Source organism: Equus caballus, chromosome 5 (assembly GCF_041296265.1).
Source record: "Equus caballus isolate H_3958 breed thoroughbred chromosome 5, TB-T2T, whole genome shotgun sequence".
In the NCBI taxonomy this organism is placed as follows: domain Eukaryota; kingdom Metazoa; phylum Chordata; class Mammalia; order Perissodactyla; family Equidae; genus Equus; species Equus caballus.
In genome coordinates this window covers 45373330-45386171 of record NC_091688.1, presented here as the reverse complement: position 1 = coordinate 45386171, position 12842 = coordinate 45373330, and the positions used below count along the sequence as shown (strand labels likewise).

The following is a 12842-nucleotide window of genomic DNA, read 5'->3' as shown; positions in this document are numbered from 1 at the left end:
GTGAGGTCTGAGCTCCTGAGAGAGAGAGAGAGAGCGCGAGCGAGCGAGCTCGAGCGCGCGAGCAAGTACGGCCCAGGCAGAAGGGACAGCTCATGCAGAACCACAAGGACTGAAAGGGCCTGACTCTGTTGGTCTTCCTCCAGGATGTGGCTGGAAAGATAAGCAGGAGCGCTTCACAACCGCTTCATACCCCAAGGTTGAAAGTGGATCCTGACGCCTCTGCCCGCGAGGGCACTGGCGGTTTCAAGCAAAGGATGTGTTTAGATTTGCCTTTTACAAAATCTGCAGCCAGGCAGAAACCTGGGAGGCCAGTTCGGAGGGTGTCGTGCCAGTGCCCGAGGGGAGGGGGCTGAAGTCCCTAATCCTGAGCTGGACCACAGCGTGGCGGAACTCTCCAGCCCTTGGAGGCTGCCCCTAGGAAACCGGAGCCACAAAACTGGAGTTGAAGGACGTAGAATGAGACTCGGGTTCCGTGGGGACAAGTCCTCTGCGACTGCTGCCAGAACAACTTTCCAGAAAGCCGGACTTCCCCGGCCCAGTTATGGCGGAAGAGAGTGAACCGAGGACCGCCGTCCTGCCCCAGCCAGGGATGAGCTGAGCTCCAGCCGCTCTCAAACCGACACCCACCGCTCCCTCCTCCCCTCCTCCACGGCCTTCTATTTATTTACTTAGTTATATCTTGCCCAGACGGCTGTCTCTAACCAAGCAGCGTCTCAGCAGCTCCTTCGCCTGTCCGTCAGCGCGGGAGCCAATGAGCGGGCGAGAGCTCCGCTGTGCCCCGCCCCTGCAACAGCAACTCCGCCCACTCTAGCCTGGGCGGCCCCGGGCCTCCTGCTCGCCACAAGCGCTCAGAGAGCGTCATTGCGCTTGCGCGGAGGTCCGGCGTACTCTGGCAGGCACTAGGACCTAGGGACAGGGCAGGGAGAGGGCAGGGTCGGCTCTCCTCTTTTCCTGACGGGTTCTCCCGCCCTCCGTGCCCGGGTCGAAAAGAGGTCGTGGAGGGGGCGGAGCTCCGGCCGTGCAGGTACGGGCTAGCGGATCCGCCGGCGGAGACGTCTCGGAAGGGCTCTGTCCCTCCAGGAGCTTCCCGGAGGTGCCTTAGGGCTGTATTTGCAAAGCGCCGCGCCCAGTGCTGGAGAGGGAGTCAGAGAGGAGCAGGTCCCAGGCCTAGGAGTTTACACTCTGGGAGGAGAGGAAAGGAACCAGGAAAGCAATAATAAGCAGCTATAATGAAAGTATATCAAGTGCTAAATAGATATAAGCATCAGGAGCTGAGAGTTAAAAGGAAGCAGCGAACTAGTAAATGGAGGAGGTGGCTTTGAATAGAGCCCGGAAGCGTGGATAGGATTGCTGTTATCAAAAAAAGGTGGAAGTGTTAACATTTACGGCAATTAGTGCTATAGATAAACTATTAAAATATAATTTATGAAGTTCAGCGGCGGTAGATAAAGGAGTCAGAGCCCCTGACTACTTGGCCGGGCCCGGGAAAGCTTCACGGAGAAATTCAAGCTTCAGGAGGATTTTGTTGAAGGGAAGGGGAGAATGTACAAAGCACTTGGTGTTTGCAACACTGTGGGTCTGTTTTGTGTTAGGCAGAGTGCTTAGTGTCTGGCAATGAAGAAGACTAAGTCACTATCCTCAAGGATGTTTAGTTCTGTGGAGGTTGAATATCTATTCTCAGGATTCTATGAGAGCCGTCTAGCCTGGCTTTCAAGGTCTTCCTGGAGGAGAAGGCAATAAAGCAGAGAGTGTGGTTCGCGTACTTGAAGAGCCACTAAGTAGTAGCAATGGTGTGGGAGAGTAGCTAGGCATGAGGTTGGAAATTTAGGCTTAGTCATGCTTTCTGGAAAATCTTGAAGAAATATAAAAGTCATGCCAACCTGGGGATAAGCACCTGTAAAGGACTGTAAAAGAAAAGTGGTGTGAACAGATTTTTTTTTTTAAGATAAATTAGATTGACAAACAGGTGGATTGGAATAGACGAACTGGAGAGAAGGTAGAGCTAGTTCAGAGGTTGAAACTGTAATACTTAAATGTCAATAAAACTATGAGAAATTCTGAGATCCAGAACGCTGTTGATAGTAGAGGGGATGAAGCGAAAGCGGACATCTTTTAAGGATATTTATAGGAGGTAGGATTGACAGCACCTGTTTGCTGCAGAAGATGTCTAGGATGACTCCCAAGTTTGAGGTTTGGGTCACTGTAAGGTAGGATATACGGGAGGAGGAGCAGGTTTTACAGGAGAGTGATAAGTTCAGTTTTGGAGTCCTCAGTAGTCGGTGTCCTTGGTGAAACCACCTTAAGAAGGAAGATGTCAGAAGCCACATTCTAGGGAACTGAGAGTGAAGGGGAGGCAGAGAAGGGGAGGCAGCAAGCGTAGGCTGCTCTTTAAATGTAGCTCTGTACTCAGGGCCTTTAGACGGGACACTTGGAAATCTCTTAGATACCACGAACTCAGCTTGTTCAAAAATTAACTCCTCTGGGACTATGGGAGGATGTGAAAAAGAAAATATAGCAATAAGTGAGTTATAGAATCTAGGTGGTGAGTATATGGGTGTTCACTATACAATCTGTCAACTTTTCTGCGTTTTGAACTTTTTCATAAAATATTGAGAAGATGAACTATGATCTCTACCCTCCAGCTGTTCCTGTGCCAGTGGGCCCCATCGCAGTGAATGGAGCCACCGTCTACTCAGTTGTTTGGGCAAGAGACCTGGGAATATCATTCTCTAGTTAATCCTTCTCCTTCTCCCTTCTATTGCAGTCACCAGAGCCCCTAAATATCTCGTAAGTCCATCAACAGTGGAGTTGCCCCTTTCACCAGGTTAGGTTCTAAAGTCGGCACATAAGGCAAAAGTTGTATAGTCAACATAACCTCTGGAGATCCCTTAAATCACTCATGAAATACAGTCGCCACGGTTTTGTGTGCACACCTGTGTATACAAAACGTATGTACCAGTGTGTATGTGTAAGCATGTACTGTATATAGTAAGGTAGAGTATATAGTAGGGTACACAATATAACATTATTTTTAACTACATAAAAAAATGAGAGAGTGCTGCGTATAGTTGAACAGAGTTGTTAAATGCACACAGGGCACAGGGCACAGGACACTGCGTTCCTCGCCTTTCCACTGCTTCCCCCCTAGTCCAAGCTTCCACCAACCCTCAGGGTTATCAAAACGGCTTCCTAACTAGTCTCCTGGCTCCTACCCCTGACCCTGTCCAATCCACGCCCCACGCTCCAGGCAGGATGACCTGCTTACTGATTTGATCAGGTCACGTTGCTGTTTTATGACCCCTCAGTGACCTCCCACTGCTCCCTTAGGACAATGTCTAAAACATCCTCAGATGGCTGCATGGCCTTCCATCTGGCCCCTGCCCAGCGCTCGGACTTCATCACACACGCTCTTGCCTCTCCTTCTCTCAGCCTGGTCAGCACTGCGCTGGTCACCTTTCAGTTCCTCAGGTTCACCATGTTCTTTCTGCTTCGGGGACTTTCACACGCAGCTCTCTCTGCATAGAACTCTCTTCTCCATCTGCTCAGATGGGTCAGCTCTGTTCTCCTGTGGCAGACACTTCTTGTCTACTCAACAAGCCGTCCTCCTCCAACCCCCCAATACTTTGTTCTTGCTGAATTTTTATTCTTTAAAAAAAGCATTGTGAAAAGTAACACACATTTAAAAAGTGTGCTAAACATAAATGTATAGTGCAATAGATTATTATAAAATGAAACTCCCAGCAACAACCACCCAGGTCAGGGAAAAGGACATTGCCAGCTCCCCAGTGGCCCTCATGATGCTGCTTTCTGGTTAAGACTCCTCCCACACCTGTAAAGCAACCACTCTCCTGATAGTTCTAGGAATCCTTCACTTGCTTTGTCTTTATAGTTTTACCACCTAAATATGAATCCTAAAAACAGTCATTTAGGGTTTTTTTTTTAAACTTTATTGAGATATAATTCATGCCATTCAATTCACCCACTTAAAATGTACAAATAGGTGGATTCTGGTATTCTACACTATTAATTTTTTTAACTGGTAAAATATATATAACATAAAATTTGCCACTTCAACCACTTTTAAGTGTACAATTCAGTGGCATTAATTACATTCATAATGTTGTGCAGCCATCACTAGTATCTATTTCTAAAATTTTTTCATCACCCCAACGGAAACTCTGTAATCATTAAGCAGTAACTTCCCATCCCCACCTCCCCAAGCCTCTGGTAACCTCTAATCCACTTTCTGTCTCTGTGAATTTGCCTATTCTAGGAACCTTGTGTAAGTACCTTCAATATTTGTAAGTACTTCTGTGTCTAGCTTATTTCACTTAGGATAATGTTTTCACAGTTCACCCATGTTGTAGCATGTATCAAAACTTCATTCCTTTTTATGGCTGAATAATATTCCATTGTATGGATATACCACGTTTTGTTTATCCATTTTTCTGTTGATGGACACTTGGGACACTTTCGCTACTGTGAATAATGTGCAATCATTTAATTTTTCCCATTTTTAAACTTTATAAGAATGGAATCAGACAGAATGTAGTCTTTGTGTGTCTGGTTTTTTAAACTTGCAGTCATGTTACTCCATATACCTGTAGTTTGTTCATTTTCATATAGCATTCCATTTTAGAAATATACCATAATTTATCTATTGTACTGTTGATGGATATTTGGGTTATTTCCAGTTTTAGGCTATTTCAAATATGCCAATATAAAAATGGTGCGTATTGCATGCACTTCTGTTGGGTATACAGCTGGGAGTTGAATTGTTGGGTCATAGAATCTCTTCAGCCTAACTAGAGAATGCCAAAGTGGTTGCACTAATTTTCGCTCTCACTGAGTGTATGAGAATTCCCTTGTTCCACATCCTCACCAACTCTTGAGGTTGTCTGTCTGTTTAGTCATGCTGGTGAATTTGTGTTGCGATCTCAGTGTGGGTTTAATTGGCATTTCCATGACTGTAAATGAGGTTGAGCACCTTTTTATGTGTTGCTTGGCCATTTGGATGTCCTCTGTAAGATGCCTGCTCAAGTCTCTTGCATATTTTTCTGTTAGATGTTTCCTTATGGATTTGTGGTTCGTTCTTCATTGTTTACTCTGTGGCTTGCCTGTTCACTCTCTTAATAGTGTCTTTGATTAAAAAGATGTTCTTAAATTTAATGTAATTGTTATTATGTTTAGTGCTTTTTCCTTCTGTTTTAAAAAATCTTCTCCTACCCTTAGGTCACAAAGATCCTCTCCTGTTCTATCTTCTGAGAAGTATTATTCTTTTGCCTACCTTATTTAAGGCCAGTATCCACCTGGAGTTGATTATTATTATTCTGGGAGATAGGGATCATGATTCATTTTTTATTCCATTTGGAGATTCACTTATCCTCGCACCATTTGTTGAAAAACTGGTTGTTTCTCCACGGCTGTGCAGAGCCACGTTTGTCATGAATCGTGTCCATGTTTCCATGGGTTTATTTCTGAACCCCCTGTTCTAGTATTTCTTCATCTTGCACGGTACTACACAGTCTATAGCTTTATAACAAATTTTGATATCTCTCACTTTGTTCTTTTTCAAGAGTGTCTTGGGGGCCGGCCCAGTGGCGCAGCGGTTAAGTTCACACGTTCTGCTTTGGGGGCCCGGGGTTCACCGGTTCGGATCCTGCATGCGGACATGGCCCCGCTTGGCAAGCCATGCTGTGGCAGGTGTCCCACATATAAAGTAGAGGAAGATGGTCACAGATGTTAGCTCAGGGCCAGTCTTCCTCAGCAAAAAGAGGAGGATTGGCAGCAGATGTTAGCTCAGGGCTAATCTTCCTCAAAAAAAAAAAAAAAGATTTAACATGAAAAAAGGAATGCAAGATATCTCATTAATAATTTTTGTGTTGATTACATATTTGCATGATATTTTGGGTATACTGAGTTAAATATTTCATTAAAATTAATTTCACCTGTCTCATTTTACCTTTTTTTAAATTAACTACTAAAAAATTTAAAATTACATATGTGGCATGTATTTGTGGCTCACATTATATTATATTTCTGTTGGACAGTGTGGTGAACTGAACAGTGGCCCCAAAGATATCCAGGTCCTGATCTCTGGAACCTGCGAATATTACCTTACTTGGCAAAAGAGACCTTAGGTGACTAAGGATATGGACCTTGAGATGGGGCCATTATCCTGGAGTATCTGGGTGGACCCTAAATGTAATCACAAAGATCCTCCTAAGAAGGAGGCAGAGTGGGATATGACAACAAAAGAGGTGAAGGAATTTGACTATGGCAGCAGAGATTTGAATGGTTGATTTGTGGGCAGCTACCAGAAACTGGAAGAAACAAGCAGAAGTTTCTTCCCTGGGGCCTCCGGAAGAAACCAGTCCTGCTGACACCTTGATTTTGGCTCTGTAAGACTCTGGCCTCCAGCCTCCTGGACTTCTGGCCTCCAGAACAGTAAGAGAATAAACTTCTGTTGTTTTAAGCCCTAAATTTGTGGTAATTTGTTACAGCAGCCATAAGAAGCTAATACTGTCAGTGTTAATCTAAAATTTTTTTAAATTTTAATATTATACACACCATATACTCAATTTAAATTTCCAGACTTTCATAGCACGTTATTAAAGTTATTAGGAAAAACTAGACTACTGCTACCAAAGACGTCAAGGATACCATACATTCTGAGAGGGAGATTCATGCCCAGAGCATAGCTGTGTGTTGAGAGACAATTCTACTGAAAAACAACATGGTGTGTATCCCAAAGAAAATATCCAGAAGTCTTATGCCTCAATAATAAGAAAACAAACAACGAAATCAAAAAATGGGCAAAAGATTTTGCACAGACATTTCACATAAGAAGACATAAAAATTGTTAATAAGTATGTGACAAGATGCTCAATATCATTTGTGATTAGGGACATGAAATCAAAACCACAACAAAGGGGCCGGCCCCATGGCCGAGTGGTTAAGTTCTTGCGCTCTGCTTCGGCGGCCTAGGGTTTCACTGGTTTGAATCCTGGGCGCGGACATGGCACCACTCATCAGGCCATGCTGAAGTGGCCTCCCACATGCCACAACTAGAAGGACCCACAACTAAAAATACACAACTATGTACCAGGGGACTTTGGGGAGAAAAAGAAAAAATCTTTAAAAAAACCCAGAAAACCACAATGACATACCATTTTACACCCACTATAATGGTGATAGTCAAACAAATAATAGCAAATGTTGGCAAGGTTGTAGAGAAATGGGAAACCTCAAACATCCCTGGTGTAAAAAGTGGGACAGTCAGTTTGGAAAACTGGCGGTTTCTCAAAAGGTTAAACATACATTTACCATATGACCCAGCAATTCCACTCTGGTATCTACCCAAGAGAAATGAAAACATATAGCCACCTATAGACTTGCACACAATTGTTCTTAGTGGCATTATTCATAATAACCAAAATGGAAACCTCCTAAATGTCCATCAACTGGAGAATGGGTGGACGAAATGTGATATATCCATACAATAGAATATAATTCAGCAATTAAAAGGAACAAAATACAGATACATGCTACGGCATGGATGAACACTAAAAACACTGTGCTCAGTGAAATAAATAAGTCAGACACCAGAGACCTCATATTGTGTGGTTTTGTGCATATGAAATATCCAGAAAAGGCAAAGCTATAGAGGCAGAGTAGATTAGTGATCACCTGGAGTAGGAGGGGGGAACAGGGTTAAGAGTAAATGTGCATGAGGGATCTTATTAGTGATGAAAATGTTTTAAAACTGATATGCGATGATGGTTACACAACTTGGTAAATTTACTAAACACACTGAATTGTACACCTGAAAGTTATTTTTAAAAACATGAGTATAGAAGATAGACCATTTAAAGTGTTTAGGACATGTTAAATGCATGATTATGATTCCAGTTGCCATTGATTTATGCTTTGTATTTCACCAAAATTTGTTTATCCATTATGAAAGTTACCCCTCCTTCCCTGCCTCTGGAATGTTAAGTTTGTACTCAAGACAATAAAAGTCTTCCTTAATTCAAAATGCCACTAATTTATGGTTGTACAGAAGAATCAACAACTTCATAAAAAACACATTTACATTTATCTAAATTTGTAAAAAATAATCAGATGGAGTAGAGCTTCCTCCTTCTCGAAAATTTGTTTTTGGCTGCTAAAAAATCTTCTAGGGCTACTAAAAACATGCATCTGCAAAGCAATTGTTAAACTATTTTGAAGGGTAGTACAAGGACCACTGATAAGCCCTGGTGTAAAACCCGCGTTTGGCTTCCCCGTCTCCTGCGTGCAAGGCGGCCCCTCCTGGTCCCCCGTCTCAGTGTTCTCCGGTGAGTCTTCTTCCTCTCTTCCTTCTCCTTCCTTTTCTTTGAGGTGTTCTTCACATAACATTCTCGTTTTGTTTGGTTTTGATTTTCTTCTCATTTAACGCTCTGTTTTGCTTTTGCTTCCTTTCTATGTTGTTTAGACTTTTTTTAATCTGAAGATTTATCCTTTCCTGTCTTTTTTTACTTAGCTTCAATTTTTTTCAGGGCAACCCTACCCTGAAAGGTCCCCCTAGGACCTCTAACACTCCTTCAGTGGAATTGGCTTTCGAGGCACCGCAAGATGAGGGCTTAGGATCAGGCATCTGGAGGTGCCTGTGAGGGAAAGAAGATGCCTCTTAGCTGTGGAGTCCTCGAGATTTTCTGTGCAGTCAGTCACATCCACAGTGAATGTCAATACATTTGTTTTTTCTTTCTAATCCTTTTGCCTTTTATTTCTTTTCTTTTTTACTACCTGGGATAAACCTCCAAGTAACGTTGATGGGAAGTGGAGACAGAGGGCATCCTGACCTTGTCTTGTTCCTGATTGTGGTAGCCGGCCTCCAAGGTGGCCCCCGAGCATCCTTGCCTACCTGGTATTCACAGTCTTGTGTAGCCCCCTCTCATATTGCTCGTGTGACCAGTTGAGCATAACCAGAAGTGCTAGTTATTGTGAATAATGCTGCTACGAACATTTGTGTGCAAGTCTATAGGTGGCTATATGTTTTCATTTCTCTTGGGTAGATAGCAGAGTGGAATTGCTGGGTCATATGGTAAATGTGTGTTTAAACTTTTGAGAAACTGCCAGTTTTCCAAAGTGACTGTACCATTTTTTATCTCCACCAGTGAGGACATTTTAGGACATAAAAGGCGTAGTGGCATCTGTCTCTCTCTCTTGGAAACTAGTTCTAGGGGGAACCAGCCGTCATCTTGTGAGGAGAGGTCCACGTCGTGAGAAGCCGAGGACTCCGGCGAGTACAGCCCTGAGGCCTCCTGCTAACAGCCACAGGAGCGACTCTGAAGATCCTCCAGCCCAGACGAGCCTTCAGATGCCTGCGTCCCAGCTGACTTCTGGACGGCAGCCCAATGAAAGACCCAGAGCCACCCAGTTAAGCACTGCCGAGTTCCTGATGCACAGAATCCATGAGATAATACAGGCTTGTTGTTTTAATCCACTAGGTGTTGAGGTAATTTGCTACACAGCAATAAATCACTGATCTCAAAGGAAACATTTTCAGCATTTCACCACTAACAAGATGTTTGCTGTTCGTGCTTGGGAGGCCCCCTTCATCGTATTAAGAAAGTCTTGTTTATTCCTCGTTTGCTAAGAGTTTAGTGTATCATAAATGGATGCTGAATTTTATTGAATATCTCTCCTGTAGCTAATGAGATGATCTATGGTTTTGCTTGTTTGGTTTGTTAATGTGGTAAATTCATTAACTGATATTTTTTTAAAGTTAAACTTAGCTTGTATTGCTAAAATAATATTATAAGCACAACCTGGACATGGTGAATCATTCTTTTTTATATATTGCTAGATTCAACTTCCTAATATTTTGTTTAGAATTTTTGTCATTGTTCGTGAATGAGATTTACCTGTAATTTTTCTTCCTCATATTGTCTTCCTCAGGCTTTTGTATCAAGATTATGTATTTAGGGGCCGGCCTGGTGGCGCAGCGGTTAAGTTTGCCCATTCTTCTTTGGTGGCCCAGAGTTCGCTGGTTTGGATCCCAGGTGCGGACATGGCGCTGCTTGTTAAGCCATGCTGTGGCAGGCGTCCCACATATAAAGTAGAGGAAGATGGGCACGATGTTAGCTCAGGGCTGGTCTTCCTCAGCAAAAAGAGGAGATTTGGTGGCAGATGTTAGCTCAGGGCTAATATTCCTCAAAAAAACAAACAAAAAATTATGTATTTTGTGGTTTTTATGATGTAGTCAATCTTGTGCAGCCACAAAAGGAGACAGAAGAGAGGCTCAGGAAAAGAAAGTTTATTAAATAACTCACAGGTCCTAGAGACAAGAAGCACATGGGAAGGACACCAGGGTGGTGAGGAGAAGACAGTGGGGTAGAGGGAGATTTAGGTCACAGCCTTTATGGGGGTTTCTTCAGGAAAGGGCAGGCAGGGCAGGGTGAACAATTTAAGACTGGTTATTTTGAATAATTTCAGCTGGCTTTGGGCTATTGGGGTGGTTCCTAGTTGCCTGGCACCTAGCCCTGGGAGGATTAAGAGAGAGGAATATTGCCTCCTGGGGGGCAAGAAAAGATAGAGGCGGTATGGCTCTGGACTGTGCCCTCGGCTGTCTCTAAGAATTGTCTCTCTCTGGCCAGAAAGGTTTTTTTTAGGATGTCAAAACAATATATAGAAAAAATTTTAAATATACATTTACAATACATTGTACCATATACAATACATTGTATGCATGGTATAATACTAGCCTCAATATGAGTTGGCAAATGTAATTACTTCTGTTCTCTGAAAGAGTTTGTGTAGAGAGACCTCATTTCTTCTGTAAATGTTTGATACAAGCCGTTGATGAAGCCCTGTGGGCCCGGAACATGCTTTGGGGGAAATTTTTGGCTATGTTTCAATTCTTTTAAGTTGTTGGTCTCTTCAGAATTCCTGTTTCTTCTTGGATAAAATGTTGTGAATTGTCTTTTTCCCCCTTGGGAATTTATCCATTTCGTAAAAATTTTCAAATGCTTCAGCATCAAGTTCATAATGTCCTCTTGGTTTCTTTTTAGGTTCTGCAAGGGCTATAGTAATGCCCTGTTTTTCATTCCTGATAGGGTTCATTTGTGCCTTCTCTTTCTTTTTTTGTTTTTCGTCTCACCAAAGGTTTATAAATTTCAGTAGTCTTCTCAAAGTATCAACATGCGTTTTATTTTTATTCTATTTTGTGTATGTTTTCAATTATCTTTGTTATTTCCTTCTTTCTAATTTCATCAAGTTTAATTTGCTATTCTTTTTCTACTTTTTTGATGCATGTTTAGTTCATTAATTTTCAGCTTTTCTTCTTTTCTAAAGTAACTATGTAAGGCTATAAATTTCCCTCAAAAGAACAGCTTGTATCCAACACTTTTTGATGTGTAATATTTTTAAATTATTGTGTTCAGACTTCTAAATTTCATTATAATTTCTGCTTTGACCCATCGATTATTTAGAAGTATATTGTTTTATTTCCAAACATATGGGGTTTTCTAGCTATCCTTTTGTTTTAGATTTCTAGCATAATTGCAGCATGGCTAAAGAATAAATTCTGAATGACTTCAATCCTTTGGACTTGTTGAAACTAGCTTTATGGCTTAGTATATGGGCGATTATTGTAGAAACTATATATTTGTTTGAAAAGAATGTGTATTTTGCAGTTTTTCAGGTATAATATTCTATACATTTATTTGGTAAAATTAGTTAATAGTGTTATATAAATCTCCTAGATCTTTACCGATTTTCTTTTCTACTGAAAGAGTGTGTGAAAATCTCCACTACAATCAGCTATTTGTTTATTTTAATTTTTGCTTTGAATACATTGAGGTCATGTTATTAGTGCAACAAATTCAGACTTGTTTTATCTTCCTGGTGAATTGAACCTTTCCATAATTATGAAGTATCCCTCTCTATCTCTGGTAAAGAGCATATAGTTGGACTTAAAAGAAAAACATCCTGGGGCTGGCCCCGTGGCCGAGTGGTTAAGTTCGCGCGCTCCGCTGCAGGCGGCCCAGTGTTTCGTTAGTTCGAATCCTTGGCGCGGACATGGCACTGCTCATCAGACCACGCTGAGGCAGTGTCCCACATGCCACAACTAGAAGGACCCACAACGAAGAATACACAACTATGTACGGGGGGCTTTGGGGAGAAAAAGGGAAAAAATTAAAAAAAAATCTTTAAAAAAAAAAAAAAAAGAAAAAAGAAAAACATCCTGGGTTGGCCCGGTGGTGCACTGGTTAAGTTCACACGTTCTGCGTCGGTGGCCTGGGGTTCACCACTTTGGATCCCAGGTGCGGACATAGCACTGCTTGGCAAGCCATGCTGTGGCAGGCGTCCCACATAGAAAGCGGAGGAAGATGGGCACGGATGTGAGCTCAGGGACTGTCTTCCTCAGTGAAAAGAGGAGGATTGGCAGCAGATGTTAGCTCAGGGCTAATCTTCCTCAAAAAAGAAAAAAAATCCAGTCAGACAACCATGTCTTTTAACTGGAGCATTTGGTCTATTTACATTTAATATAACTAGCGATATTTTGGTATTTAAATCTATTTCAGTTTGTCCCACCTGTTCTATGTTCTTTATTCTTTTTTGTAACAGCTTCACTGAGATATAACTCACATGCCCTATAACTCACCCATTTATTGAAAGTATACAGTTCAGTGGTTTTTAATATAGTCACAAAAGTTGGGCAACGAATACCACAGCCAATTTTAGAACAATTTTATCATCCAGAAAAGAAACCCTCTACCCTTTAGCAGTTATCTTCATTCCCCACATGCACACTCTGCCCACCTCCCGTTCACCCACCAGCCCTAGGCAACCCCTAA

At 42.3% G+C, this 12842-nt stretch overlaps 1 long non-coding RNA gene across 3 annotated transcripts; it reads left to right on the top strand.

The window, feature by feature from the left end:
- The first annotated feature begins 914 nt into the window (after positions 1-914).
- Positions 915-11583, top strand: LOC138924297 (uncharacterized). 3 transcript variants are annotated; one of them, XR_011439238.1, is made up of 5 exons: positions 925-1024; positions 2643-2787; positions 8233-8339; positions 8806-8908; positions 9159-11583. It is a non-coding gene; the product is annotated as an uncharacterized lncRNA (long non-coding RNA). The 3 variants fall into 3 exon arrangements; XR_011439237.1 differs by lacking the exon at positions 8806-8908 and having other exon boundaries at positions 915-1024; positions 9219-11583; XR_011439236.1 differs by lacking the exon at positions 8806-8908 and having other exon boundaries at positions 926-1024.
- Positions 11584-12842: the final 1259 nt, after the last annotated feature.